Source organism: Hoplias malabaricus, chromosome 11 (assembly GCF_029633855.1).
Source record: "Hoplias malabaricus isolate fHopMal1 chromosome 11, fHopMal1.hap1, whole genome shotgun sequence".
Taxonomy (NCBI): domain Eukaryota; kingdom Metazoa; phylum Chordata; class Actinopteri; order Characiformes; family Erythrinidae; genus Hoplias; species Hoplias malabaricus.
In genome coordinates this window covers 37,590,445-37,615,558 of record NC_089810.1, presented here as the reverse complement: position 1 = coordinate 37,615,558, position 25,114 = coordinate 37,590,445, and the positions used below count along the sequence as shown (strand labels likewise).

General features: G+C 42.6%; 1 protein-coding gene across 1 annotated transcript in view; it reads right to left on the bottom strand.

The window, feature by feature from the left end:
• pak1 (p21 protein (Cdc42/Rac)-activated kinase 1) overlaps window positions 1-25,114 on the bottom strand; it is a 63,977-nt gene that overhangs the window by 36,974 nt on the left and 1,889 nt on the right. Inside the window, exon 2 of the mRNA XM_066684598.1 lies at window positions 13,903-13,944. The gene's annotated coding sequence lies outside the window, so the exon portion shown is untranslated. The remainder of the gene's footprint in view (window positions 1-13,902; window positions 13,945-25,114) is intronic.

Genomic DNA, 25,114 nt, shown 5'->3' with positions numbered 1-25,114 from the left:
TCAGACAATGATTATCAGAATAATCGGTTAATTGTCAAATTCACACAACAGTATTATTAGTATCAATGTGAAAATGAATGCAATCCTTGAATTCTAAATGTATGTCAAGGCAGGCTGAAAAATATTATTTCATATATAGTCCACTGGTGTTTGTGAGGTGTGTGTGTGTGTGTTTCCTGCCCCAGGACATCATGCCCACAACTCCACTACAGCAGAAGGCACCAAAACAGGCACGGGCAATTTACATATAAATGCAGAGAGAGAGAGAGAGAGAGAGAGAAAGACAGTGAAAGAGAGAGTGAGAGAGAAATGATTAGAAAGAAATAAAGAAGGGGGAGAATCAGAACAGAGAGGAGAGAGAAATGAATTAAAGAGGGCAGAGAAAAGAAAAGCCAGGAGTAAAAGAAAGCAAGAGACAGACAAAAACACAAAGAGAGAGAGAGAAAGAGAGAGAGAGAGGTGATAAAAGGAAACTTATTGTTAGATGAAAAAGGGAGATTGATCTGTTTTCAACCCCGGGAGAGCAGCAGATGACACTAATGAAAAAAATAAATAATCATTTTTCAGCATTGGCCACATTAGCAACGAACGAGCGTGTGTGTGTGTGTGTGTGTGTGTGTGAGTGAGAGAGAGAGAGAGTCAGCGGAAAGAGCTGCAATACAGGAGCATGGGGAGCAGGACAGATGGAGAACACACAGACAGAGCCAAGTATGAGTGCAAAGAGTTCAACACACGCACACACACAACACACACACACGCGCACACAAGTGCTGAGACAGAGGAGGATCTAATCTCTTCTAAGTGCATTTATTTGTCAGCTCTACTGATTACTGGTTTAATTGCATTAGACTTTAATCAGTCTTAGGATTATATATATAATTTACACTTTTTTTTATATTAGAAGTACTTTTCAATAAAGTTCTCTCTGTGTGGAAGACTGGAGATTGATGTCTGACCTGAGCATCAAACAATGAGACCTTGGGCTTCCTCTGTATCATGAAACACTAAGGTACAGGTAATGTATTTATTTTATAAATGACTTTAATAATGGCAAATTTTGTTGTGTTCTGAACTGTGCCGAAACTTGTGAACATGACCGAACCGTGCCACCTAAAAATACTGCGCTACAAAAACTCCCTCTGCCCGGAGTGGTGTTATGAGTCATTACAATAATCTCTAAATTCATCATTAGAGCAGTGGACTGAGCTGAGGGACAGATGGCGAAGATGAAGAAGGGGGAGGAGTCAATCTCACGAATAATCAATTAGACACCCTGTGGAGAGTTACTTCAGCTGAGGAGTGTGTGTCTCTGCTTGTTTTTGTACATTTTCAGGACATGATTTAGCCTGACTTAGCCTGTTTGCGGAGGTTTGCAGTTACAATGTTTTATTGTTGAAGTACACAAAGGTCCAACCTCTGACAAGTATGTTCATTTATTCACACAATAGTTGGCTGGGGTTCCATTACCACAAATGGCTGCATCAGTGCAGCGTGGCATGGAGGCAATCAGCTTGCGTTACTTCTGAGATGTTACTAAGGCCAAGGTTGCACAGACAGTGGCCTTCAACTCTGTTTCTCATCTTCCTCTTGAAAATAACCTATAGATTTTCTATAGGGTACTGGTCTGGAGCCTGACCAATCAATCATAGTAACACCGTGGTCAATAAACCGTTTGTTAGTAGTGTTGACACTCTGGACAGGGGCCAAGTCCTGCTGGAAAAGGAAATCAGCATCTCCAAGGTTTCTCAGCACATGGAAGCATGAACTACCCTAAAAATCTCCTGGAAGACAGCTGCATTGACTTTGGACTTCATGAAACACCGTGGACCATCACCAGCAGACGACATGGCTCCCCAACTCTTTATCCACACTTTATCCTCGACTTCCAAAAGAGACGTGAAACTGAGGACAGTCCAGTTCTTTTTCTCCTGAGTGCCTCCGACCATGGCTCTGGTTCAGCAGGGGTTTGATATTAAGAATGCAGCAGTTGTCGCATTGTGTCGTGACTCTCGATGCACTGAAACAAGCCTCAGTGCACTCCTTGTGATGCTCTCCCAAGTTCTGGGAATGAATCTCTTTCTGTCAATCCTCTCAAGGCTGTGGTCATCCCTGTTGCTTTTACCACATTTTCCATTTCCAATTTTCCATTAATATGCTTCGATACAGTGCTCTGAGAACAGCCAGACTTTCCAGCAATGACCTTCTGTGGCCTACCCTCCTTATGGAGGGTGTGGATGAGTCTTTTGTCTTCTGGACAACAGTCTTCCCCATGACTGTGTTTGCGTGTGCTGAACTAAACCGAGAGACATGGTGTGCCTGTGTTTAAAAAATGTTATATATATATTGCATATATATATATATATATATATATATATATATATATATATATTATATATGTGCAATTAATATAAAATATTTCAGTTTTGACTAAAATTATAAACAAAATTAAATACCTGTATGTACACACACACACACAAACACACACTTGGACATACACACCCACACACAGAACATATGTGACCCCAGGTCCTGATGAAGCGTATTAACAAAGCAGAGTGTGTTACCCAGTGAGAGAGCTGTAACGTACAAGACCCCGGTGATCTGTTAGTTTAGAGGAACATAAGCCTCCCTTACTCTCTCTGTCCCTGGGGAGCCAGCTGTGAAAAAGCGAGACAGGAGAGAGGGGAAGAGACAGTGGAAAGTGAGACAGAGAGAGAGAGAGAGAGAGAGGGAGAGGGGCAGGGACAAAAAGTGAATGAAGAGAAGAAAAAATATAATAGAAGACATAAGACCAGAGAAAGATGCAGAGAGAATTAATAAAAAAAGAGGAGAAAAAGAGGCAGAGATGTAGACAGAGAGAGAGAGAGATAGACAGACAAAAAGAAAGGGAGAGAAGAGACAGACACAGAGAAATGGCATTTCTCTATTACTTTATGGTGGCAGGCTTGCCTCCACAGCCCTGAGAAACAGGGAAAGGACCAGAGGAAAAGAGGGAGAAGAAGAGAGTCTCAGCATCCTCTTTTCCTCCCTGAAGAAGCCTTGCTGAGAGACTAATTGCATTGATCTCCTTCTGCCTTAGACTGAGCTGCTCTGATCCTGTATATACAGTAAATACCCCACTACACACACACACACACTCTAAGGGAAATGCATCATGACCCTTCCACCTCCCCAATTAAACATAATTCAATTGTTGACATGTAAACAACAGTCAAAATTATTCACAGTCTTCGTATAATGATATATTTGTAAAGTCATGGGGGGGCTATTTGGAATTATTAACAACAAATATTCTATAATATTTAACCATTTGGTTAACAATATATGAAATGATTTGTGAAAAATACATGTACTGACTTTAAGAAAAAATCTAATATGAAAATATTTGGTCTTTCAAACATTATACTGAATTTGAAAAATGTCTATAGATAGTGTATCCACTTGAAAAAAAGGAGGCGATTCCACAATACCACAATTCAGCCGTGTTAGGGTTTCCATCACTGTGGCTCTTAATGACTGTGGCGGACAGAAATCGTATAAAACTAATTCCATTTTGGTTTGATATTGATTTGAACACACACCGAGCTGAAATCTGACTCTTACACGGGCAGAGTTTAGAATCCTCAAATCCATCTGTGCCAAACCCCCCCCCACACACACACACACACACACACAATGCAGAGATATTCCGTTCTATTTTAAGTGTGTGAGTAAACTGTAAAGGATGAGGTCTGGGAATGACTAAAAATCCCTTAACCATGCAAACAGCACAGATTTCACACAAAAATTACAGAACAAACACACAAACACAGATACACACACAGACAAGTATTTAATATAATGTTTTAAACACTGTAATGTGCGTAGATCAGAGACCACATTTCATTTTTTAAAAGAACTATATGCAGTATTTTTACCTAGAAATTTTAGCTTGAAAAAAGGCCTGTAATAGGGAGAATAGGCTTTCTCTAAAAAACTAGGCCATGTAACTTGTGAACGACGGGGTGGAGATCTCTCATGTGGGTGTTTACATCACTACAAGAAGAATCTAGTTCAGTTTTCTCGGTATGGACATTATGACAGTGAGAGCAAGGAAGAGAAAGAGAGTAAAAGCTGCGGTTCAAGAGTTAATATTGGTCTGACTTTACTCAGTAGGGTGACCTAAAACAGACATGAAGACACAAGTGGGAATATAAATTTTGTTGCACTTTTCTATGTGTTGCTGTGTTAGTTAGTAAAACATTTTGTTGACAAACGTGTTATAATCAGGCTTTTAAGAGTTACAGAGCAGTGAGCCAAGTTTTGCGCTTGCTAGATAACTTTAGCCGGATTAGCTTACTTGTTAGCATTAGTCATATATTCTGGTAATAAATGTTGTTCTCTGGTTGCTGTGTGTTAATAATGTGTTGCTGTGTTAGTTAGTAAAACATTTTGTTTCACAAAAGTGTTATAATCAGGTTTTTGAGAATTACAGAGCAGTGAGCCAAGTTTTGCGCTTGCTAACTTTAGCCTGGTTAGCTCACTGGTTAGCATTAGTCATCAATTCTGGTAATAAGTGCTGTTCTCTGGTTGCTGTGTGTTTATAATGTGTTTCTGTGTTAGTTAGTAAAACATTTTATTGACAAAAGTGTTATAATCAGAGAGTTTTTGAGAGTTACAGAGCAGTAAGCCAAGTTTGCACTCGCTAACTTTAGCCGGATTAGCTCACTTGTTAGCATTAGTCATAAATTCTGGTAATACGTGCTGTTCTCTGGTTGCTGTGTGTTTATAATATGTTGCTTCGTTAGTTAGTAAAACATTTTGTTTCACAATAGTGTTATAATCAGGTTTTTGAGAATTACAGAGCAGTGAGCCAAGTTTTGCGCTTGCTAACTTTAGCCTGGTTAGCTCACTGGTTAGCATTAGTCATCAATTCTGGTAATAAGTGCTGTTCTCTGGTAGCTGTGTGTTTATAATGTGTTGCTGTGTTAGTTAGTAAAACATTTTGTTTCACAAAAGTGTTATAATTGGGTTTTTGAGAGTTACAGAGCAGTGAGCCAAGTTTTGCGCTTGCTAACTTTAGCCGGATCAGCTCACTTGTTAGCATTAGTCATCAATTCTGGTAATAAGTGCTGTTCTCTGGTTGCTGTTTGTTTATAATGGCCAGAGTTACACTTCGTGTTGATGGAACGCAAGCTTTGTTGAAGATGAAGTGTTAGAATCAGGTTTTTGAAAGTTATTGATGAACGTGGGTAGTAACGCCAGTAGTAGCGCCTGCTAACTTTAGCCGGATTAGCTCAATTTTTAGAGTTGGACAGTGATTCTTATAAAACAGATACAAAAGTAAAATAAATGCACCTGAACCCAACATAGATATTAGATGAAGATTAAGATTTTATGGACTAAGGAGTCTAAGCATATTACTGGGATCAACTTGGATCACGAAAAAATGCAACCATCTCAAGACTAAGACTTCAGAGGTGTGGACCAATATGCATGTGCATCTCAGTAAATAACTGAAAGCAGTGTCCTAAAAGAATTTAAGCTGCAATAAAGCCAATGAGAACAGTATATAATATTAATAAAAAAAAAAAATAATAATAATTTGGGTTTTTGAATTAAATAAAATATGTTAATATATCAGAACTGCCTCTGGCTGTTGATCAATTAATTTATGCACATAATTTTACACCTTTACAAAACATATACATATGAATATGAGCATACAATATTCACCTCCACACACGATATAATGCTATATTCAATTTAGCACATAAAAAGCTGCAAGGCATACTTCAAATTTCTCTCTCACACCCACACTCTCAAAAAAGTGACAACAGAGATGCTAAGAAATCTGAATGTGTTATATTGTACACTCAGCTGCCTGAGGCACTGAGATGGCATTTCTCTGTGAAGTTCCAGAAAGAGCAGAAATAAAGCAGAACTTTCTGTAGACCTTCTCTCCACATCTCTCACATTCCTCAATGTATCCCTCGTACTCGTTTTTCTTCAATCCTCTCAGGTCAGACACACCCAAACACTCCCTTCTGGGCTATACTTCAAACATCATCCCCCGTCTACTTCTCTCCTCTACTCAAAAACATCTCTCTGTCCATCCTCTCTTAGTCCTGTCCACTTTCAGATCTAATGTATGCAGGGAAACCTGTAAATAATGTAGATCTACTCAGCGGTTTATGTTTCTTATGATAGAAAGAGAACATATGATACCTATTTTAAAGGTGCATCCATTTTTGACAAGTACATTCAGCTGTGTCCAATGACCCCATATTATATCACTCATGATACATCCCAGTGTATCTGTAACATGCATTTGGCAAGAAAAAACATGAACCATCACACCTGGGCTATGGAGCAATGGAACTGTGTTCTCTGAGGTGATGGAGTAACATTTATATTCAAGGTGTGTCCAACCTTTCGACTGCAGCTGTATGTGAGGAATTAATGAGGATTATACACAGTGATGTACTCCTCAATGATACAAGACAGCAGTCTCTCACTTCTTCCATGGATAAATAAACCCATCAGCACTGAAGTGTGATCATGAATGTGTCACAAAGATGCCCCGGTCAGCACGGTAACACACACACACACACACACACACACACATCTATCCAACATAGTAAGCTCCTCTAAATCCAGAGCGCAGATTTTTTCCCCACTGTGCAGCATCTGATAAACATGATCTACCAGCAGGAGATACATAAGCTAATTTGGGATAACTGTCTAATCCCCATTTCACCCACAAATGCTTTCTTTCAAAGCAACTGTTGCTAGGTTGGACAAGCTTTACAGAACGCTGGTAAAAGTCCCAATTCAACCTAAAGAGAGGCTCTAAGTTACAGCTCAGGATTAAACCCATTAACCCAATGATAACAGCAATGTTATAAGATGACTAGAGGGGCATTTATATGGATACACCTAACAAAATGGGAATGGTTGGTGATATTAACTTCCTGTTTGTGGCACATTAGTATATGGGAGGGGGGAAACTTTTCAAAATGGGAGGTGACCATGGCGGCCATTTTGAAGTCGGACATTTTGGATCCAACTTTTGTTTTTTCAATGGGCTGGGGGTCATGTGACATATTAAACTTATTGGGAATTTCGCAGGAAAAACAATGGTGTGCTTGGTTTTAACGTAACTTTATTCTTTCATGAGTTATTTACAAGTTTCTGACCACTTCTAAAATGTGTTCAAAGTGCTGCCCATTGTGTTGGATTGTCATTGCAACCCTCTTCTCCTACTCCTCACACACTGATAGCAACACCGCAGGAGAAATGCTAGCACAGGCTTCCAGTACATGTAACACTGTGTGTGAAACCTTGACCAAATTCTGTTGTCAACAATACAGGAAACAGGTGGCTAATGAAAGTGGACTAATATCACACCGTGCGAGCTTAAAGAGAATAAGCATAGCACATTGCTATAGTCGGTTTCTCACTCCTTCAGTGATGTCTGGGCAGATTGATGAGATGGACCTGGTCATTGTAATATCTCCTAATGAGCTGAGTGGAGGATAACGAAGAGTCCAGCTCAGCAGCCCAGATCAATCAATCAATCAGAGAGAGCAAGAGAGAGAGAGAGAGAGAGGCTGGCTTGCAAGAGGCAATTATACAGATTGACTTAAGTGTACAACCTTACTTAAGTGGAACACACACACACACACACACACACACACACACACGTGCATGTTCTTAGCCATTGCCTTATCGATGGCAGTAAAATGGACATCATTTTGGCTCCAAATGTCTTTATGAAGATGCATTAGCCTGCATCAGTGGGATGCATGAATGCATTAGTGCGTGAGTGTGTGTGTGTGTGTGGGTGTGTGTGTGTGTGTGGGGGGCTCATGATGTAGTCCCATGAGCAAACAGTCACATAAATTAATATATTAATGAATTAATTTAAAAAGAAATTCCGATAGTGCATGTTTTTGGCTAGTCTAGATTAATGAAAATAAAAGCCATTACATATTTTACCTAGAGATATGAAAAGATATTGATTTGATTAAAGGTTCTGACACAGAGCTACTGCTGTTCTAAAACTGACCGAATCCTGGTTACACTATGGCTCTTTTTCACACACTGTTGCATCTAGGGGTTCCAGAAGAAATAGAGATGTTTCTCTGGTAAACAAAAGACCAACTAACTAAATATAGAAATAAATATCTTTGAAACTTTCAACATTTTTGGTTGTTGCTTAGTTCTCTGCTGAGAGTTTCAAGAATTTAAGCCTTTTGTCTCTGATAATAGTATGAAACCTCAAATATAATAATAATAATAATAATAATAATCATAAAATTAAACATTGAACTAAAAATGACCTTTTAGCATATTTTAAAATCCTGGACATTTTCTCTGAAGATCAGGGCAGCCCTGAGTTTTCCCTCACAGCTGCTGCTATGAAAACTTCCAAAAATTTGAAATCCCCCTCTCTCCTCTCCAAAGATTAGTAACTGAAAACTGCATGACATCACACCGAAAAAACCTCCACTGTCAAGCCCTGGAGGTCTGAATCACAAAAGAAAATACATCAATCAATAACATTCTTTTACACACAGTTAGATCAAATCCAAACCTTTCCTGTGAAAGCTACATTTAAACTGCTCCTTATTTACTTACTATTTATTTAGTGTCTTTTGTGAAGAGAGAGAGAGAGAGAGACTGTCTCTGTGAAAAATGCTGCATTATTCATCTGTCCAGAATAACAGCAACGGCACCACCCCCGTCCAAAAGCCCTTTCTCAAGCAAAATAAATCATATATTTTTGTCGCTTTGACAGAACACCTGTATGTCAGCTGTACAAACACAACCACCCAACCACTCACCCATGTACAAATAGCCTGCTAAATTTAGTGCACCCCTAGACAAATTCCATTATATAAACCATGTTTTATTGATGTACAGATTAAATTACATATTTAAGTGAACACAGACAACACACTTTTGCATATTTTACTGCACAAATTGTGCTTGCACTAAATGTAGCATGTTGACGTATTGATGATTACATTTTTAAACAATGTAAGAAAATGTCAGAAAGGAGGGGGAGAAAAAAGTTTTTTTTATACCAGGCTTATACCGAACAACAGCTCGAAAAACTTAGTCTGCGTGGGTTTCCTCCGGGTGACTGTCTGTGAGGAGTGTGGTGTGTTCTCCCTGTGTCTGTGCGGGTTTCCTCCGGGTGACTGTCTGTGAGGAGTGTGGTGTGTTCTCCCTGTGTCTGTGCAGGTTTCCTCCGGGTGACTGTCTGTGAGGAGTGTGGTGTGTTCTCCCTGTGTCTGCGCGGGTTTCCTCCAGGTGACTGTCTGTGAGGAGTGTGGTGTGTTCTCCCTGTGTCTTCTCCGGTTTCCTCCCACAGTCCAAAAACACACGTTGGTAGGTGGATTGGCAACTCGCAAGTGTCTGTAGGTGTGTGAGTGAATGTGTGTGTGTGTCTGTGTTGCCCTGTGAAGGACTGGCGCCCCCTCCAGGGTGTATTCCCGCCTTGCGCCCAATGATTCCAGGTAGGGTTTGTTTCACAGTATTATGCACAACAGATGGTGAATGGCCCTAATTCATTGCAGTCTTGTGTTGATGATTTTTGGACTGATAATTTGCTTACAAGTTTGGCACAAAGCGGTGAACCGTGAATTTTTGCTGCAGAGACTGAACCTCTGATGGATGCTTCATTTATAAATTTTAGATTCACCTTCTTATTAGTGCAGTGTTTCCAAATGGTATAAGCTGTAAAATCTGTTCACTTTTAACTCTTATTTTGACCCTGTCCCAACTACTGGAGTGTGTTGCATCAAATGTGGAATCAAACCTATCCGGTTGGTCAATGACAATATTGGAAATTTTTCCTTTTCCTAAATGTTATAAAAAATTACAGATTTTTCATATTATTCAGATTTTTCTTAAAATTTTGTTTTCTTATATAAAAATATATACCATTTCAAAATACATTCCAAACGAAAACAGCTTTGTTAAGATGTTTCCAAATGCTCTTCCAAATGCCACTTTCCTTATCCCCTTACCCCTTCAAATGTTCTTCCCAAAGCTAGCTGAAGATAGCATGTGGATAAAGGAAGCGAAATAGAGGAACGCCAATCAAACAGACTGAAGAGCATAAGACCTCAATAGAGGCTTGCGAGACACACAACACACACAAAGGTGCAGGCAATCCACAGCATCCCAGTGATTGATGGAGAAAGGAACGTAATGTGTGCAGAGCGTAGCTGTGAGTATGAGAGAGAGAGAGAGAGAGAGAGAGAGAGAGAGAAAGAGTGCCTCCTCTAGACAAACAGATCCAGCATAGATCATGTCTGCACTAAACACACACCTCACCACAATCTCAAGCCCCACACCAGCTTCCCAGGTTTAGTTCAGTCCTAGTTGCATTACAATAAAACACCAACTAAGATGCTGTATGTATATAATAATAATACATTCATTCATTCATTCATTATCTGTAACCTTTATCCAGTTCAGGGTCACGGTGGGTCCAGAGCCTACCTGGAATCATTGGGCGCAAGGCGGGAATACACCCTGGAGGGGGTGCCAGTCCTTCACAGGGCAACACACACACTCACACACACATTTGCTCACACATTCACACCTATTGACACTTTTGAGTCACCAATCCACCTACCAACGTGTGTTTTTGGGACTGTGGAAGGAAACCGGAGCACCCGGAGGAAACCCACGCAGACACAGGGAGAACACACCACACTCCTCACAGACAGTCACCTGGAGGAAACTCACGCAGACACAGGGAGAACACACCACACTCCTCACAGACAGTCACCCGGAGGAAACCCATGCAGACATAGGGAGAACACACCACACTCCTCACAGACAGTTACCTGGAGGAAACCCACGCAGACACAGGGAGAACACACCACACTCCTCACAGACAGTCACCCAGAGGAAAACCACGCAGACACAGAGAGAACACATCACACTCCTTACAGACAGTCACCCGGAGGAAACCCACGCAGACACAGAGAGAACACACCACACTCCTCACAGACAGTCACCCAGAGGAAACACACACAGACACAGGGAGAACACACCACACTCCGCACAGACAGTCACCCGGAGGAAACCCACGCAGACACAGAGAGAACACACCACACTCCTCACAGACAGTCACCCGGAGGAAACCCACGCAGACACAGAGAGAACACACCACACTCCTCACAGACAGTCACCCGGAGAAAACTCACACAGACACAGGGAGAACACACCACACTCCTCACAGACAGTCACCCGGAGGAAACCCACGCAGACACAGAGAGAACACACCACACTCCTTACAGACAGTCACCCAGAGAAAACTCACACAGACACAGGGAGAACACACCCCACTCCTCACAGTCACCTGGAGGAAACCCACGCAGACACAGAGAGAACACACCACACTCCTTACAGACAGTCACCCGGAGGAAACCCACGCAGACACAGAGAGAACACACCACACTCCTCACAGACAGTCACCCGGAGGAAACCCACACAGACACAGGGAGAACACACCACACTCCTCACAGACAGTCACCCGGAGGAAACCCACGCAGACACAGGGAGAACACACCAACTCCTGAACAAGTGAAATAACGAATGAATAAAAGTAGCATTTTTTCCTTAATTTTTCTAATAATATGCCCCTTGTTTCATTGCTTTTTACTGAAACACAGAGTAAGAGTGAAAATGAGGCTGTTAACCCAGCTCTTTGAATGAATTAGGAAATGTTAAAACTATTAAGTATTCCGCTTTACAGATCAGTCTCTATCCTGCAGCGGAAACGACTAGAGATTTTCATGTGTAACAGGCACATGAAAGGAGCAAATGGAAGGCAATAACTAAACAAATATACATTAAATGGTGTATTACAGCAGTGGAGAAGCATGGGTCGAATGAATAATAGATGTTCCACAAAGTCTTTCATAGGAAAACTTGCATAATTCATTTATATAGTCTCAGCGTTGCAATAATACCAACTCTGATTACTGGGGAAAAAACAGAAAAGCTACATTTCCAAGTAATGAGAAGAACACTAGAACATACGGATCTATGTGCAATAACCATATTTCACACACAACCAATAATAAACACACGTGGCACACTCCTACACGTCGGTTTTCCAGTCCAAAATGCCTTTTAATTCCAACACACCTCACCAAACTAGTCGCAAACTGTGATCATAAAGATGTTCATGAGCAAAATAAGGTGTGGTGAAGATAACATTCAACCTGTGATAAACACACAGAGAGGGAGACACTCCCTATGATATTAGTTAATGATTACTGCAGTACAGGCCTTTACACAATAGTGCTGTATGATATCAGCTTTGGAGTCTCCTGACTGTTCACAGCTCCAGACGAATGTTCCTGTGGGGTTTTTTTTTTTTTTTTGGGACAATAGAAAGTCTTAAAAAGAGAATTCCACTTACAATATTTTTCAGACGTTCAATGGAGTTCAATGTAATGTAAACAAAGTCAATCGATTTTGATGTAAGCTTGTTGACTGCAGCAAAACTGTTTTTTTTGTGGTGATGATAGGAACTAGGGGCGGCACGGTGGCACAGCAGGTAGTGTCGCAGTCACACAGCTCCAGGGGAATGGAGGTTGTGGGTTCGATTCCCGCTCCGGGTGACTGTCTATGAGGAGTGTGGTGTGTTCTCTCTGTGTCTGCGTGGGTTTCCTCCGGGTGACTGTCTATGAGGAGTGTGGTGTGTTCTCCCTGTGTCTATGTGGGTTTCCTCCGGGTGATTGTCTGTGAGGAGTGTGGTGTGTTCTCCCTGTGTCTGCGTGGGTTTCCTCCGGGTGACTGTCTGTGAGGAGTGTGGTGTGTTCTCCCTGTGTCTATGTGGGTTTCCTCCGGGTGATTGTCTGTGAGGAGTGTGGTGTGTTCTCCCTGTGTCTATGTGGGTTTCCTCCGGGTGATTGTCTGTGAGGAGTGTGGTGTGTTCTCCCTGTGTCTGCGTGGGTTTCCTCCAGGTGCTCCGGTTTCCTCCCACAGTCCAAAAACACACGTTGGTAGGTGGATTGGCGACGCAAAAGTGTCCGTAGGTGTGAGTGTGTGTGTGTATGTGTTGCCCTGTGAAGGACTGGCGCCCCCTCCAGGGTGTATTCCTGCCTTGCGCCCAATGATACCAGGTAGGCTCTGGACCCACTGTGACTCTGAATTGGATAAGGGTTACAGATAATGAATGAATAATAGGAACTAGGTGACTCCATGTCACAGCACAAATACAGCATTATATTTCCAAACACCAGTGAACCTACATGAGCCTAAAAAGCTAAGATTATTGTTTTTAAATAATTTTGAAACATATATTTAAATATTTCTCTCTGCCATTGATGCTGTAGGCCATAGTCTTCTCCTAACGAACTGAAACCACTGTTTCATGCATTAGACAGAGTTGTTATAATCATTTTATATAATTACTTTCAATGGGGATCTTTTAGAGACATTAAACTCTTCAGGTGTCTGGTTCTTTCACCACCACAGTGAACCATTCAGTATCTGTAGGTTTCCAACTCAATCTCTCTCTCTCTCTCTCTCTCTCTCTCTCTCTCTCTCTCTCTCTCACACACACACACACACACACACACACACACACACAATTAAATGAAGGGAATCCCTCTCACAGCTGTCTCCATCCACCAGCCTTTCAGCTCCACCCACACCATGCTCAATGCCACAGTCGCCAAGGCAACACTCTAAATAATGCAAAGAGCAAAGCATGCTGGGAGCACACTTGAACCAGCACTCCTCCAGGGGGGCTCAAACCACACACACACAATGTCAAAGCATATATATACACACACACACACAGCACATTTAGGTACAACACACTCACACACACACACACACACACACACACACACACACACACACACACACACACAAACTTACCTTTCTTCACTTCTGAGCAGAGAAAGCCAACGCTGAACACTTCTGAGAGAGAGAGTGAGACAGAGACAGAGAGAGAGACAGACAGAAAGAAAGAGAGAGAGGGAGAGAGAGAGAGAAAGAGGGGTGCGAATATAAAGAGAAAAGTATGATGAAGCAAAAAGAGGAAAAGAGAAGAGAAGAGATACAGTATTACTTCATTGTACTGATCAGACTGCAGTAACAGTTTTGAAATGAATTACGCCTGTGATTAAGTCCACTGTAGATGTTCAAAATATGTTACAATTACAGAAAGGAATCTGGCTGGTGATCCTCTGGCTTTTGTTTTATATCCTGTCTATGGCGTGTGTAACAGCATTTAGGAGCGATCTTAAGCTCATAATTCCCCCATCAGTGGTTACACACACAGCTCTCTTACAGATGAAACACAAATACAGAAAACATTGACCAAAGCTCCCAACACCAGGCCAACTCCAACACAGGCCCATGGGTCAAAATGGTCGAAAAATACACTCTAAAGCCCTCACAGTACTTCACATTAAAATACATCACAATATTTTGGAGTTTCACGTGAACCAATGACAAAAAAACAAAAAACTCATCACATTAATATCCTTAACGAGGTGTTAATCAAGTAAAGAAAGAGATATTTCTCTGGCGGCACGGTGGCGCAGCAGGTAGTGTCGCAGTCACACAGCTCCAGGGGCCTGGAGGTTGTGGGTTTGTTTCCCACTCCAGGTGACTGTCTGTGAGGAGTGTGGTGTGTTCTCCCTGTGTCTGTGTGGGTTTCCTCCGGGTGACTGTCTGTGAGGAGTGTGGTGTGTTCTCCCCGCATGGGTTTCCTCTGGGTGCTCCGGTTTCCTCCCACAGTCCAAAAACACACGTTGGTAGGTGGATTGGCGACTCAAATGTGTCCTTAGGTGTGAGTGTGTGAGTGTGTGTGTTGCCCTGTGAAGGACTGGCGCCCCCTCCAGGGTGTATTCCCGCCTTGCGCCCAATGATTCCAGGTAGGCTCTGGACCCACTGCGACCCTGAATTGGATAAGGGTTACAGATAATGAATGAATGAATGAATGAATGAATGAACATTTCTCTGGAAATGCCCATCCCTAGTGCACAAATTTCCAAAGAAGCCATTGAATAAACAGAGTAATACAGTACAGTAAATCACCAGAGCTCAAGTCAACCCACTTAGACTTTTACACCAAGCATGCATGACAAACATGGGCTGCTTGCCACTATTTAAGCAATGTACAAAACAGCAAAATAGTGGGTTTAGTAGGGCGTGAAGACAGGATCAAAAGTGAACTGACCCACTAAACGTACCACTAGGTGTGAAGTAGCGCCACATTTTATAAATCCCTGTGAAATATTATGAGAACAATTATTTTTATTCAGTGTTTTCCACACTCAAGACTAAGGGCGCTCTCTTCGTAATTATTATTATTATTATTATCGTTACACTTATATAGCGCCTTTCTAGACACCCAAGGACGCTTTACAATCCACACTGCTCAGAACATTCAATCCACACACTGGCGAGAAGCGGCAGCCAAACGCGCACAGCGTACTCTCAACCAGGAACGACCGTCCACCTGGAGGACTGCATCGGGCACTAGGATTTCACCCAGGACAGAGTGCCAATCCATATCTGGGCGCACACACATTCACTCACACACCAGGACAGTTATTAGACAGAAGCCAATTCACCTACCCTCCATGTTTTTTGGACTGTGGGAGGAAACCGGAGACCCCGGAGGAAACCCACGCAGACACGGGGAGAACATGGAAACTCCACCCAGATGGGACTTGAACCCAAGATCCCAGCGCTGGGAGGCGAACGTGCTAACCACTAAGCCACCGTGCCACCATGAAGTAATGAAGTAACGCATTGGGCAGTGTTTTTAAAGTGCTGATAACATCCACAGTTCATTAAAAAAGCCGACTGTGACCATTTATTCCGTTAACAATAATATATTGCCATGCTGCCCATCGTTACTACAGTCACTTTTCAAAAACAGAAAATCTTACCGAATGTTGTGCATCTAAAAACATAATTGCAGACATTTTAAAGACATAGTTTCATCCAATTTGAGGTCTATTATAAGCCTAAATGTAGGCCTACATTCAGAAATCACATAAACAAGTCTGAAACAATGACATAGCTACTGTTAGCTACAATAACAAAAGGTAAATGCTATATTTAGACCAGATAACAGTAGATCACACAGTTTCAGATGAGTGTGGGATATGACAGACAACATAAAGCTTACCTCATTCTTATTTTAGGGCACTAAAATAAGATTTATTTAAAATTGAGGGTCTCTGCCTCAGTTCATTCATTCATTCACTCATTCATTCAGTGTCTGTAACTGCAGTTCAGGGTCGCGGTGGGTCCGGTGCCTGCTCGGAATCAATGGGAACACACCCTGGAGGGGGCGCTAGTCCTTGGCAGGGCACCACAGACACACACAGACATTTTTGAGCAGCTAATCCACCTACAAACGTGTGTTTGATTGGCCTGACAGTGCAAGCAAGCTGCAAGGAGCGAGGTGTCAAGTGTGTTGTTTTCAAACACTAACCCTACCTCGTGTCTTATTCGCCTGTAACAAAACACGAAACATTTCCCCCATGCACAAAACAAATCAGATAATTTCCTGTCAAATAGAAAAACAGCAGCCGCCGCGTCTCTTTCCAGGCCTTTCTGTGTCCTTAGGTTCCTCTACTGTTGGAAATCTAAACTGATGTTTACTCTGCTTTGCCCTCTGACCCTCTTTATATCCAGCCTTTTCTCCCTCTGTCTTTCTTCTCTTTATCTGTTTCACAGTGCAAGCGTTTGCACATTTTCCCTGTTGTTCTTCCCGACTTCAGCAGCGTGCGTTTGTGTGAGAGTTCTGTGCACGAGCAAAAGAGTTGTGGGTAAGGTGAGATGTGGGTAGTTTGGCATGAAACCCTGTAGCCTACACTGCAAAGGAACATTATTTATGTTGGCAGACAATCTGATTTAAATATCTCTATCATGATGTAAAGAATATTTCAAGAAATATAACACCATTCATTCATTCATTCATTATCTGTAACCCTTATCCAGTTCAGGGTCGCGGTGGGTCCAGAGCCTACCTGGAATCATTGGGCGCAAGGCGGGAATACACCCTGGAGGGGGCGCCAGTCCTTCACAGGGCAACACACACACTCACACACACATTCACACCTATGGACACTTTTGAGTCGCCAATCCACCTACCAACGTGTGTTTTTTGGACTGTGGGAGGAAACTGGAGCACCCGGAGGAAACCCACACGGACACAGGGAGAACACATCACACTCCTCACAGACAGTCACCCGGAGGAAACCCACACGGACACAGGGAGAACACACCACACTCCTCACAGACAGTCACCCGGAGGAAACCCACGCAGACACAGGGAGAACACACCACACTCCTCACAGACAGTTACCCGGAGGAAACCCACACGGACACAGGGAGAACACACCACACTCCTCACAGACAGTCACCCGGAGGAAACCCACGCAGACACAGGGAGAACACACCACACTCCTCACAGACAGTCACTCGGAGGAAACCCACGCAGACACAGGGAGAACACACCACACTCCTCACAGACAGTCACCCGGAGGAAACCCACGCAGACACAGGGAGAACACACCACACTCCTCACAGACAGTCACCCGGAGGAAACCCACGTAGACACAGGGAGAACACACCAAACTCCTCACAGACAGTCACCCGGAGGAAACCAACACAGACACAGGGAGAACACACCACACTCCTCACAGACAGTCACCCGAAGGAAACCCACACAGACACAGGGAGAACACACCACCCGGAACGGTCCTTCACAGGGCATATAACACCACCATTTTTTAAAAAGCTCCTACTCCAGCTTTAATAAAACCATTACATCAAAAGTCACTTCTCAGGTACATGGGGAGTGAAGTGAGAAGGGAGAAGTGAGGAAAGAAGACAAACACACACCTCACACTGAAAAGAGAAGCACAGATGGAGAAGTGCGTGTGCTGCAATCAATAAGACTTTCATATTTCCAATAAGAAACATGCTAACATCTCCACAATCTATAACGGCAGATTCGTATTATTAATGGCTGTTCTGTTCATTTATCACAACAAAAATGTACAAAAATTGTTGCACTTGCTTTTGCATTAGTTCCCAGTCACAGAGAAGCACCAAACACAATGATCAATCCCCCTGGTTATAAAATAGGACAGATCCAGTGCTGAAATTTGAGACACACTTGTGGTTTTTTCTATTAAATGAAGCAATGAGTCATGTTTTACCTTAAAAGAGGTAAAAAGCTTGCAGTTTATTCTTTATTTCCACTCTCAGCATTCATGGAGCTGTAACTTCTTGTTCAAAGATCGTCCTCTACTGTAAGGACTTTGACCCAGTGAGCTCTTCTGCAGTGGGAGGATTTAAACACAGGTTTAACAGTTTTCATCTGGTGCTTAAAAACAAACAACTGACCTCATGTTAACAGTGCACCTAAGAACAAAAACAGCAATGCAGCGTCAAACGCTGAAATGTAAAGGCCCGTGTGTAGGCCGAGCTGAAGCCTAAGGCTGCGCGCAAAACGAGACAGAATAAACCTTATCTGGAAAAAGGCGTGATTTAAAGTCTTTGCCACACACACACACAGGACACAAGTCCTAATTATTAAGTTCAGGCATTTTAGTCACTCCTGCTGTTAACGGGTATAACATCAAGTACCTAGCCATCTCCAAAAACAAACACTGGCTGTAGATTAAATCTGTACTGAAGAACTCAATGACACTTGGTGCCAGTTCATATTTTTCGCCCCTCTACAGCTGACTAAGTACTAAACCTGTATATGAGCAAGAACATCTCAGCCACAAAGTAGTGCACAACAACAGAGTACATCAGCACAAGAGCAGTGTGTAAAGGAGAGCATTTCCATGGCTGAGCAGCTTAACACAGGTCTAAGACCACAACGTGCAATGCCAAGCGTCTGCTGGAACAGTATATAGCCACTGGACTCCAAAGCAATGGAAACTTGGACAGATGAATCATGCTTCACTATCCAGTACTCTGATAAACAAACCCGGGTTTGGGAAATCCCAGGAGAAAGGAATACAAGAGGAAATATAATGACCAGCAATATATAATGACCATAAGCAAGCTTGTGAATGTGTGATGGTCAAGTGTCTACATACTTTTGGCAATATGGTGCAGCAGTGCTTCCTGGAAAACACAAACAGAGGTAGTGCTTGATATTTTATGAAGTGAAAAGACTGAAACACACAAAAAATACTAAAGTCCTTAAGCGTCCAGTCCAGTATTATTCAATAATTGTGTAATGGTAAAAATGAGTAAACATGGCCATTTAGCTTTGCTAAAGTGGAAGTTAAGAGAAAACTGGACGTTCCATTTCCTTGTAGTCTTTTGACAGGTTCTTATTAAAGGGTTAACAATGACTTACAGCCACAAGTCAAAGAGTTTTAGGTTGCTGCCCTAAAACATACAATGGATCAGTGGACTACACGTACTAAAGTCTACACTGCACTACAATAAGCAGAGAAAAATGTGCAAGACTTTTAAGTCTGTAAACAGATTAATAACTCAAAACATCACATACAAACTAGCGTTAAATTGGGTTAGCATTTCTGTGATACTGATGCCCTGAGTTCCTGTTTTGTGGCTGAAGAATTCAGGTAGACTCTGGACACACTGCAAACCTGAGCAACATAAATACACACATGAATGGTTAGCCTTTAGCTAGTTAACCATAAGTAATTAGCTTATTACAGGATAGATTTTATTAAGCTGTGACTTGTTAGTCTGTGACCAGTTGTCCTGAGATAATTTAACCTGAGATCCTTTATGTAACTGCTTAGCCTGTAATTGGTCAGCCAGGGGCTAGAAACAGACCAGAATAGTCTACTATTCGAAGTTAGGGCTAAGTAGCTAAGCTAGCTAACAGACTTGATGAGTTGAGAGGAAACTGCCATGAAAAACAAATGGAAAGTGGCAAATTACCACAAAAAACCACCACTATTTCACATACCAATGACATAAGATAGAACATAAAGAGAAATGAAAGTCAATGATGTGAAAATACAAAAATTGCGCTTGGATTGTTCCAACATTTGAGTAAAAATTTTGTCAAGTTGACTCAAACACTCAGCCTGAGGGAGCTCAGTCACTCCAACAAAATAAATAAAATAATATATGAGAGAGAGAGAGAGAGAGAGAGAGAGAGAGAGAGAAAGAGAGAGAGAGAGAGAGGGAGAGAGAGAAAGACAGCAAGAGAGAGCCAGATATTTATAGTTGATTGTATTATTATTGCTTCACTAGTCATGTTTCTACTGATGACCGCATTCTGGGAAGAGCTGGAGAATTAAAGAGGACATGAAGCATGGTGAGTGGAGGCTGGATTAGAGAGGGAGATGAGGAGGGAGTGTATGGAGCAAGTGCGAGGGGGAGTTTAAAAGAGAAATGCATACATTGCAGCCCTTTTCTCCTGGAAACACACCTCAGGTTAGAGGCAGTGATGCTGATGTGGAATGACAGGTATTGCATAATGACCTCAACAAACAGGGTCAAAACCAAAAAACAGGGCAATGGTGCACTGTGAGAGAAATGACAACAAAACCAGCCCATGACATGAGAACAAGTCAGGGATGGACACATATATATATATATATATATGGAGCTGATTTAAAGGAACAGTAGGTAGGTGTTTTATTTTGCTGCTGGGGTTCCACCTAGTGCAATATATTTTTAAAGCACTGTACTGAAATCTAGGCAGCAGGTAGTGTTGCAGTCACACAGCTCCAGGGGCCCTCCGGGTGACTGTCTGTGAGGAGTGTGGTGTGTTCTCCCTGTGTCTGTGTGGGTTTCCTCCGGATGACTGTCTGTGAGGAGTTGGTGTGTTCTCCCTGTGTCTGTGTGGGTTTCCTCCGGGTGACTGTCTGTGAGGAGTGTGTTGTGTTCTCCCTGTGTCTGTGTGGGTTTCCTCCGGGTGACTGTCTGTGAGGAGTGTGGTGTGTTCTCTCTGTGTCCGCGTGGGTTTCCTCTGGGTGACTGTCTGTGAGGAGTGTGGTGTGTTCTCCCTGTGTTCGTGTGGGTTTCCTCTGGGCGACTGTCTGTGAGGAGTGTGGTGTGTTCTCCCTGTGTCTGTGTGGGTTTCCTCCGGATGACTGTCTGTGAGGAGTTGGTGTGTTCTCCCTGTGTCTGTGTGGGTTTCCTCCGGGTGACTGTCTGTGAGGAGTGTGGTGTGTTCTCTCTGTGTCTGTGTGGGTTTCCTCCGGGTGACTGTCTGTGAGGAGTGTGTTGTGTTCTCCCTGTGTCTGTGTGGGTTTCCTCCGGGTGACTGTCTGTGAGGAGTGTGGTGTGTTCTCCCTGTGTTCGTGTGGGTTTCCTCTGGGCGACTGTCTGTGAGGAGTGTGGTGTGTTCTCCCTGTGTCTCCGTGGGTTTCCTCCGGGTGGCTGTCTGTGAGGAGTGTGGTGTGTTCTCCCTGTGTCTCCGTGGGTTTCCTCCGGGTGGCTGTCTGTGAGGAGTGTGGTGTTTTCTCTCTGTGTCCATGTGGGTTTCCTCTGGGTGACTGTCTGTGAGGAGTGTGGTGTGTTCTCCCTGTGTCTCCGTGGGTTTCCTCCGGGTGGCTGTCTGTGAGGAGTGTGGTGTTTTCTCTCTGTGTCCGTGTGGGTTTCCTCCGGGTGCTCCGGTTTCCTCCCACAGTCCAAAAACACGTTGGTAGGTGGATTAGCGACTCAAAAGTGTCAGAGTGTGTGAATAAATGTGTGTGTGTTGCCCTGTGAAGGACTGGCGCCCCCTCCAGGATGTATTCCCGCCTTGATTCCAGGTAAGCTCTGGACCCACCGCGACCCTGAACTGGATAAGCTGTTACAGATAATGAATGAATGAATGAATGAATGTACTGAAATCTGTGCCGAGGGGGAGGGTGGTTTCCTACCCCGCTCCAAAATATACATAGTGTAGTTTCTGCAGTGCTGAGAGTGAAGTAGCAATGACTGAGACATCCTTATTACAGCTCAGTGAAGCATTACCATGATTTATAAGCTGTAATAAAGATATAAAGACAAAAATATTACGTAGTCTTCATTTAATGTAAAATAAAATAAATCCACAAGAAAAACATTTCCTAATTAAATTGCATAAATAATGAGAATTAACTCAAACTTAAAATCAACAAAACATCTTTTATTTTATTCATTTATTCAGCTAGCAGATTGTCAGTCTTGAGATCAGGAGAAAAAGTGACTCAAGTTTAAACCCAATTTGTGCAAAATAAAAACTTGTTAACTTTGGTTGTTGGTTGTAATTATGTTGTAATATCAATGGCTTAAGTTAAGGCCACTTCTCCAAACTCCTCTACTTCTCAGATTTTCTTCTCTTTCCACTGTCATTTTCTCTCTCTTCCTCTCTCTTCTCATCTCCATCTCCTTGCAAACTTCTCCTTTAATTCTCTCATTTTCCCCTCCTTCTACAATCCTCCTCTCCCCTCCCCTGATCTATTCTCTCCTCTCCTATATTCTTCCTAACCCTTCTCCCTCCCTCCTCTCCTCTCCAGACAGCTGTAAACGGCTGATCTCAGACACAGCCACATCTGGAGGGTGTGTGTGTGTGTGTGTGTGTGAATGCGTCTTATGGTGTTTCAGGATGACATACACACAGGACGTTTCGAGAAGCATATGGTGAAGTGTGTGTCCCAGGGGGCTTCTCTTTACAACTCAGTGATACACCCACCTCAGCCCTGCCCTTTAAACCCAGACCAGTGAGTTCAGCTTTGGACACAGAGCCTCAAGTTTAGTTAAAATTTATATAATGTTTGGACACAGCCCTAATGTAGGCCATTAATTTTTATAGATATCCATATGTTACAGTGGTGTCAGAAACCACATGTTCAAATCTGTGAGAGATTACTGAAGAACTCCACAGAAAGTGTGAAAATTGTTCGACCCGTCTGACATTTCAGCCATTAACAGGGAGTCTTCTCTGCAACAGTAAAAGCCTCTAGTCTTCAGTGAAGGCTTTACATTAGACGTTAAACAATGTCTGTAAGGATTTGAAGGTTCTCAGGCACCAGAACATTAAGGTCAGGTACTGATGTTGGATGATCAGATGATTAGTTCTGGATCACAAGCACCACCCCAGCTCATCTCAGTGATACTGGACTCACCAGCAGCACTCTAGAAAACACAGTTCCACTGCTCAACAGCCAAATGACAGGGCTTTATACACCTTTAACCCACACATGGCATTGGACTAGAGGTTTTCTACAGAGATTACAGATCCCATGTGTGGTCAGCTGAGTGTCTGGGTCCACACGGTGCATCTTAAAATAGCTCAATCATTTCAAGAAGTGTTTACACATTAATATATATATACATTGATAAATTGTGCATGTCTAAAAAATAGTGAATCTGTCTATTTGTTCACAGCTCACCAATTACTGCATCCCCCAATGAAAATGCAACATCCCAAGTGTCTATAAATCTATTTGTGATGAGGGGGATAATCACAGTGCCAACCCACAGTCTCCCTCTCACAAACACACACACACACACGGTAAAAATATGCTTCAGATGGCAGGTGATAAACATTAAAACACGGGTACGCTGCTACACTAATCACTCCCACCAACACCGACAGAGTGTCTCCAGAGGTTGGGGTGAAGTTTTGTGCAAGAGTTAAGCTATGTATTATGTAATAGAAAGAACTACAAAAAAGGTTCAGCGCGTAAAATGTGTATTTCCAAATATTACAAAACTAGAAAACGATTTTCTAATTATATTCACAATTAAAGCTGAGAAAAAGAGCAAGCTGCATGTGAGCCATATTCAAAGTACTGGTCTTAGTGATCCAGAACTAGTCCTCTAACACAGGTACCAAGCCTCACTAAAGTCCTCGTGGCTGAATGCCATTAAAGGGAACACAGTCAACGTTTTGGTCAAAATACCACAAAGATCAAACACCCCGCACCTTTCTGACCCTTTCTAAACAGCTCTGTTCAGAATGACCCTTTTCAGTACCTGTTCCTTTAAATGAGAATGAGCCTCTGTTTACTCCAAAAGAGGAGCCTTAGTGCAGATGTTTAGTCAGTTTCGCTTTGTTTTCTTCTCGGTTCTTGTTTTTACCATATGTCATCAGTACACTTATTTCTCTGCCCTCCTTGTGTATGTGATGATCCATTTAAACCTTGTATTAGCACTCTCATATAAATGTAGGTCCAGAACTGTGACAATTCTCTAGTTGTCTGCCATCTATGAAAGATGACGAAGCACAAAAATCAGACTTAGACAGGACTGTAAGTGTTTTATTTCACAGTCTGTGTTTGGCAGGAACTCCAGAAACACAAATAATGTGCTAATGCATTCAGAAAGTGATTTTTACCCCCATAATATGTCCTCTTAAAATTCTCACAGCAATGGTCCATCATCTAGTCTAAAGCCTCCTTATATAGTTCGCTACAGAAGAAACATCTGGCAAGCCTGAGTTCATAAATGACCTACAAACACAATTAAACCTTAGGCTTACTTCCGCTGGCATCTTTGAACCATTTTTCAACCACACATTGAAGCAGCACTGTAACATATTGGGATATTAATGGCTTTAAAAATACTTCTTAACATAGAAACCATGGGAAATCACATACAGATATGTTACTTCCTCCAATGATTATTTTTAAAGTTATGAAACCTAGTCATTTGGACATATTAGATAGTCATCATTCTTTCATCGTCTGTAAGCGCTTATCCAGTTCAGGGTCGCGGTGGGTCCAGAGCCTAGCTGGAATCAATGGACGCAACACCTGGAGGGGGCGCCAGTCCTTCACAGGGCAACACACACACACACATTCACTCACACACTCACACCTACAGACACTTTAAAGTCACCAATCCACCAACCAATGTGTGTTTTTGGACTGTGAGAGGAAACCGGAGCACCCGGAGGAAACCCACACAGACACAGGGATAACACACCACACTCCTCACAGACAGTCACCCGGAGGAAACCCACGCAGACACAGGGAGAACACACCACACTCCTCACAGACAGTCACCCGGAGGAAACCCATGCAGACACAGGGAGAACACACCACACTCCTCACAGACAGTCACCCGGAGGAAACCCACGCAGACACAGGGAGAACACACCACACTCCTCACAGACAGTCACCCGGAGGAAACCCACGCA